Below are 6,160 nucleotides of genomic sequence, written 5' to 3'. Positions count from 1 at the left end.
CATCAAAAACTGGGGAGCTATTCCATCAGAAATTGGAGTTGATCACCAGGAATTCACAGACACAATCCCATAACATCCAATCCAGTATTTGGCCTTGTTCTTCTCCATCTTTTTGGACATGGCCTTTGTCCACTTATGCAGGCCCTCTTTGGAACTTCTATGAGGGATGCAATGTCCTGGGGCTTCTATGGAGCAACACACTCAGCTGGTCAACCACACTCTCTATTATCAACACACCCCAGCAACAACTCCACCAACCTGCAGCAGACAAGGAACAAATACAACCTAATAGTACTACTATTGGTTACAGCAGCATGCAGATTTCTTGGGTTGTGTGGTTTGTTGGTTTTGATTGTCTGTGCAGGTACTCCAAGAATTTGAACCTGATCACAACAAAGGACATCCATTCTTGTGTAACTGACACCAACAAGCAACCTAATCACAAAGGAAGCAACAAGAAGATGCACACTTGTTTGAGATCTTTTCTATTAACCTCAGCTCCTTTCTTGCTGGTTCTTGTTTGTTGTGTAGATGCAGATGTCAGGATGGACTCATCAACATGTCTTCCCAACACCTACATAGAACACATCACAGCTACAACCACCAAAACAAATACCAAAACAACTACTAAGAGGCCTCCACAAGGACTATGCAGAAATGCAACTTCCTTCTGGTTTTTGTGTTTGTTTGGCTGTTTGTCTTTGGCTGATTGTTTTTTCTTAGGGACATCCACACTCTCTAACATCAACACACCACAGCAAATACTCTACCAACTGGCAACACACAAGGAACATGGGTACAGCAGCCTGCAGATCCCCTTGGTTGTGAGGTGCAGTCGTTTTGATTTATGCAGGTACCCCAGCTGCAGCTTCCTCCTTGAAGCTGCATTGAGCCCCAAGAGCAGTCACCCCAGCAACAACTCCATCCACCTGCAGCAGACAAGAAACATATACAAGTTTGTTTGTTTTTTTTTTCTGTACAGGTACTCCAAGAAGTCTAACCACCTCATAACAAAGACCAACAAGCAGCCTAGGGAGACTGCAGCCATCAGAACCTGCAGATTGGCAGCCTTGGGTTTGTTGTTTTTGTTGTTGTTTGTCTGTGCAGGTGCAGATCCTCATAATTGTAAACAACTGGATACTAAAGCATGGATCACCTCTCTATACATATCAGATGCATTCCATCAACAGCTGCAACAGCTACACCAACTTGAAGCAGACAAGGAACAAATACAAGCTAATGGTTGTTGGAGATACAGGCAACAGTGGAACCCAGAAGGAACTCCAACACCCTCAGAGACAACATCCAAGAACCAACAACAATATCATGAGTAGCTGTAGAATGATACACCTCCATCAACTCCATATACATACTGTGGAAACACAACACCAAACAACTACTCAGCCACACACCAAACAACAACTCAACCACAGAGCTGAAGCTGAAAGTGCAGAATTGAAAGATGAAGTTCAACAGCATCAGCAACAACAGAGGCCAAAACCAACACACCCACGTACAGCAACCTCCAGACTTGGTTGCTTGTGCATGTTTCTGGTTTTGTCTGTCTGTGCAGGTGCACAGCTACACTTTCTTCCACAACAAATCAAAGGCTGTTGGCTACTATAGTTCCATATATTTCCTATCCTTTCAGCCTCCTTAGCTGGTAATCATGATACTGATACAAAGGCATATTTCACCTGGATTTTCTTGGTACGACAAGACTAAAAAGAGCAAAGATGAAAAGAATTTCCCATCCCATGCGAGATAGAAGTTTCGTATACTTGTTCTTCTTCAATGTAGCTATGTCTGGTACGTAGCATAGTTGGAATAGGACTAGTGTAGGTTACTTTTCTTTTTTCTCATGGAAGGGGAGAGTCTCCCTCATTTATGCTTTCATAGTTGAATTGTACCGGGAGGAGTCCTCTCACAGGTTTACTGCTTTCTAGTTATAGTTAGTCTCTTTTTGTATCGGGGATGAGTTAGCCGACCTTAATAGGTTAGCCGACTTATGAACCACCATAAGATCGGAGGTAAGGTTTATGTCCCCCTCCTTGTATTTTTATTTTGATTATTTATGTTAAGGCTTGGGGGTGTTGCTTAACCCCTGACTGTGCACGAGAGGTGGGAGCCTCGTGTAGGGTCTGTTCCCATAAAAAAAAAAAAAAAAAAAAAAAAAGAAATGAAAGATCGTCTTACTACCACTCCTATTTTGACCTTACCGAAAAGGTACGATGTTTTTTTTGTGTGTATTGTGATGCCTCAAGGGTTAGTATTTGTTGTGTCTTGATGCAATATGGTAAGGTGATAGCCTATGCTTCTAGGCAACTTAAGGTGCATAAAAGGAATTGTCTGACTCATGATTTGAAACTAGAGGAGGTTGTGTTTGATTTTAATATTTGGAGACACTATCTTTATTGTGTCCATATGGATATGTTACCGACCATAATAGTCTACAATATGTGTTCATGAAAAAGGACTTAAACCTTCGATAAAGTATGTGGCTTCAATTGTTGAAAGACTATGACATTAGTGTATTATACCATCTGGTAAGGTTAATATGGTTGCCGATGCACTTAGTATATTAATTGTGATTAGTTCTTCCCATGTTAAAGAGGGTAAGAAGCAGTTGGTTAAAGATGTGCATAGTTGTGCTTGATTTTGTGTCTAGTTAGTTGATTCCAAGGATAGTGTTACACCCCACCCTTTTTAAACTCGGAATGTCTCATAAGTTCCTTGGACATTATCATGTGAGCCGGATATGCTACGACACTATCAAATGACTCTAAGGAAGGGAGAGTGTGATACCCCATTGTAGAGAAGGTTGGAGACGAAGTCATAACAATCCGGAAGGAATTGGAGGCCAAGTAATGGGTCGTAGGACTTGATTCACCTACATAAGCTACTAAGTCAAAAGTCTTATACACTTGAGCTACTTAAGGATATATCAAGCTTATTTAGTATGGATTACATCGACTCTTAAAACAAGATGAGATTACGAACCCACAGGGGAGAGGAGAAGGCGACACGTGGCAGCAAAAGGAGGTACCACGTGGCAGCCTAGGGAAGTACCACGTGGCAGTAGGTGACCCACCTTCTTGGGGTTAAGTAGGTGACCCACCTGCTTGGGGGAGGTGGACCCCACTGCCACGTGGAAGCACCCCATTGGCCGTATGGTTGAGGTGGCCCAATAAGAGCCTGACATGTGTCACCCTTATGGGCTGACATGTGTCACCTCATATATATATGTATTATGTGACTACTCTTTTGTTCATTATCCAAAAATCAGTCTAAAAGAATAGAGAGAAAACGTGAGAAGAAGGGGCAGCCATGGTTGAAGAAGTTTAAGGTATGTTTTCCAACTTTCTTCCGTGAATTAATTATCTACGGTGTTCCTCAATTACGTGAAGGTGTATATATGTATATTAAGATGCCTACGGAACCATATTTTCAGTTCTTCACTTGGAAAACTAAGAGAAACTTAAAGAGAAAACGCTAGGGCATAAACCCATTTTTGGAGGGGACAGTTGTTAGTAATATTGGTATAACTTCTTGTATATAGCTTAGTTTCGGGTGATCCAATATGTTTTGTAAAGGTATTTCATAGGTATGTAACATTTATTTAGAATTTCAAATCCATTTTTTCTTTTAGCTTCACGAAAAAGGGTGATGAAGTGTAGAGGAGGTACTGCCCAGATTTGGTTTTGGAAATCCTACCCGGATAGCTGTGAGTATTTTGGTCATATATTTTCATACAAAATTGTTATAGGGGTAATTCAAAATTTTTACGACCTTGATACACATGTATATAAATTTCATTGAGGCCACAAATCTTGTTTCCTTCAATTACCCCTTCGAAACTAAGCGACAATACAAGACAGTAGGCTGTCCAGAATTCACGTTTTGATAGGTTTGGCGAGTTTTGGCCAATTTCGGGAAAGGTAAGGTTTTTCCTTTCAATTTGAAGTTTATGGTGTTCTTATATGGTGTATTACACCCCTTGTATGCTGATGAAAGTTTTAAAATATCATAGAAATGCTCGACGTTCGAAATAAACTAAATTGGAATTGCTATAGTTAAATTGTCATCAAAGGATAGTGTTGTTCGTGTGAGGTGCTGCTGCAGGGGTGTGATGTGTTGTTGCAGGGACTAAATATGTTCTAATGTAGGTTAGGGTGATTTTGGCTGAATCCACACGACCCCTCGTTGCGTATAATGAGAGGCATTACAAAATAAAGGCTAGACGCCCTATTGTGCTACCGTATTTTTGAATAAGTCACTTGGAGTTTATGTTGTATATTGTTGGTGTGAATTGCTGCAGGTTATTGTTGTTGGTTGGCTGTAGGTCTTAGGGACATAATTTTTAAATTTGGATAGGGCACATTATAGGGGAGGTGCTGCCCAATTTTCATCGACGCCTTAGCGAATAACAGAACCAGTCGGGAAAACGACTAAGGAAATAGATTCCATTAATACTAAGATGTAACCTAGGGTGCTGGAAAGTAAAAGGGGTTGATATTCATACTACTTTCATGTTGAATAGGTTCAAAGGACGGCGAGGCAAGCAGGATAAGGAGTAATTCAGACAACGTATGTAAAGCTTTCTCGTGGCATGTTTTGGTATAAGCACGTACAGTTATCTTTCTTTACTTTTGGCAAGTCTTAGACTTAAGTGAATTGTATGTGGAATGTGGGAATAATTCCATTCCCAGAACTCCAAGTACGCCCCATAATCCCTAAATACAGTTAAGTGTTGACACCCCTACAAGGATTGAGTATTGCCTGTTAAGGCTTCTACGTGCTAAAGAGTAGTGTATGGGAAACTATCTTTCCCTTCTCTGGATATGTATTTGGTATGAAAGTGAAATTTGAATGCCATAATGGTTCACCGAGCCCCATAATGGGCCGAATATGAAATATGTGTATGAAGGTCATCTGAAAGAAAGTACAGACTACATAGAGCTTATTCTCTTTCTTCTCTTGGGCATGTCTCTGTTTAGCTGTAAGTTATGTATAATCTAAACTCCGGGGTAACTCCATTCTTAAATATTTCTTATTTACTTTTGAACATCAAACTTTGATAGTGGTTGAATTATTTCCCGGGAAACTTGTATATATTAAAGAGGGACCAAATGTACAGGCTCCAAGTCTTAAAGACTATAAGAGATTAAGTGGTTTTGATCCCATAAATAATTTGGCCCTAGGTTAATACATGTCTAGGGTCCCCGAGATCATTTTTGAGACAGCCCATAATGGTATTTAGAGGACACTCAAAATGACTACACCGTTACTCGGGTCCTCAAACAAAAGCGTAACTTTCTTATTTGGTCGAGTTTCTGATAATGATTTAAATTACATATAGTTACTCATGACTCTACTCGTGTATACTATAACACTTCTTTCACCGAGTCCCGGGCCAGGTACGTTGTCGTGCATAATTCACTACATTGGTCACCGAGCCCCTCACTAGAGGGCCGAGTACGTATGTATATATATGATGATGTGTTGTAATATGGTGGTGATGGCACCGGGCCTATGATGGTCCTACAGATGTGATACACCGGACCCCTAAAAGGGCCGGCTATATTGTATAAATTGAGCATGCATGCTTTTGTGATTCATAGAGTATAGGTACATGACTTGGATTTAATAATTTGTTCCCCTGCTTTTCTATTTCAAATATACCTCCAGTGTATTATGTTACATTTTACATACTCAGTACATATTTCGTACTGACCCCCTTTCTCGGGGGGCTGCGTTCATGCCCGCAGGTACAGATACAGAGTTTGGGAGTCTGTCAGCTTAGGATTCCATGCAGCTCAGCTGGAAGAGGCTCCATTGTATCGGGGCCTAGTTTTTAATACTGTCCACGAATGTATAAAAATTATTTTATCCATTCAGGGGTACGGCGGGGGCCTTGTCCCGACATATGTTGTTATTTATATATTTAGAGGTCTGCAGACGAGTATATGTGGGTTGTATATGTCAGTTTGATTCAGCTGGGTCTAAAATATATATGATATATGTTATTATGTTATGGCAGCCTTATCAGCTTGCGTGCCCTGTCATGTTGTAATACAAATAAAAAGGGCTACAGGTTTATGAAAATGTTATCGCCCAGTAGGGCTCTGTTACATGATATTATCTTATTTACGATTCAATA

At 40.5% G+C, this 6,160-nt stretch overlaps 1 long non-coding RNA gene across 1 annotated transcript; it reads left to right on the top strand.

The window, feature by feature from the left end:
- The first annotated feature begins 994 nt into the window (after window positions 1-994).
- Window positions 995-2,041, top strand: LOC129888290 (uncharacterized). Its single transcript, XR_008766618.1, has 2 exons — window positions 995-1,074; window positions 1,174-2,041. It is a non-coding gene; the product is annotated as an uncharacterized LOC129888290 (long non-coding RNA).
- The last annotated feature ends 4,119 nt before the right edge of the window (window positions 2,042-6,160 follow it).

The sequence above is a fragment of the Solanum dulcamara genome, chromosome 5 (genome assembly GCF_947179165.1).
Source record: "Solanum dulcamara chromosome 5, daSolDulc1.2, whole genome shotgun sequence".
NCBI classification, from domain to species: domain Eukaryota; kingdom Viridiplantae; phylum Streptophyta; class Magnoliopsida; order Solanales; family Solanaceae; genus Solanum; species Solanum dulcamara.
The sequence above is the reverse complement of the archived record's forward strand: the minus strand, read 5'-3'. Positions and strand labels throughout refer to the sequence as shown.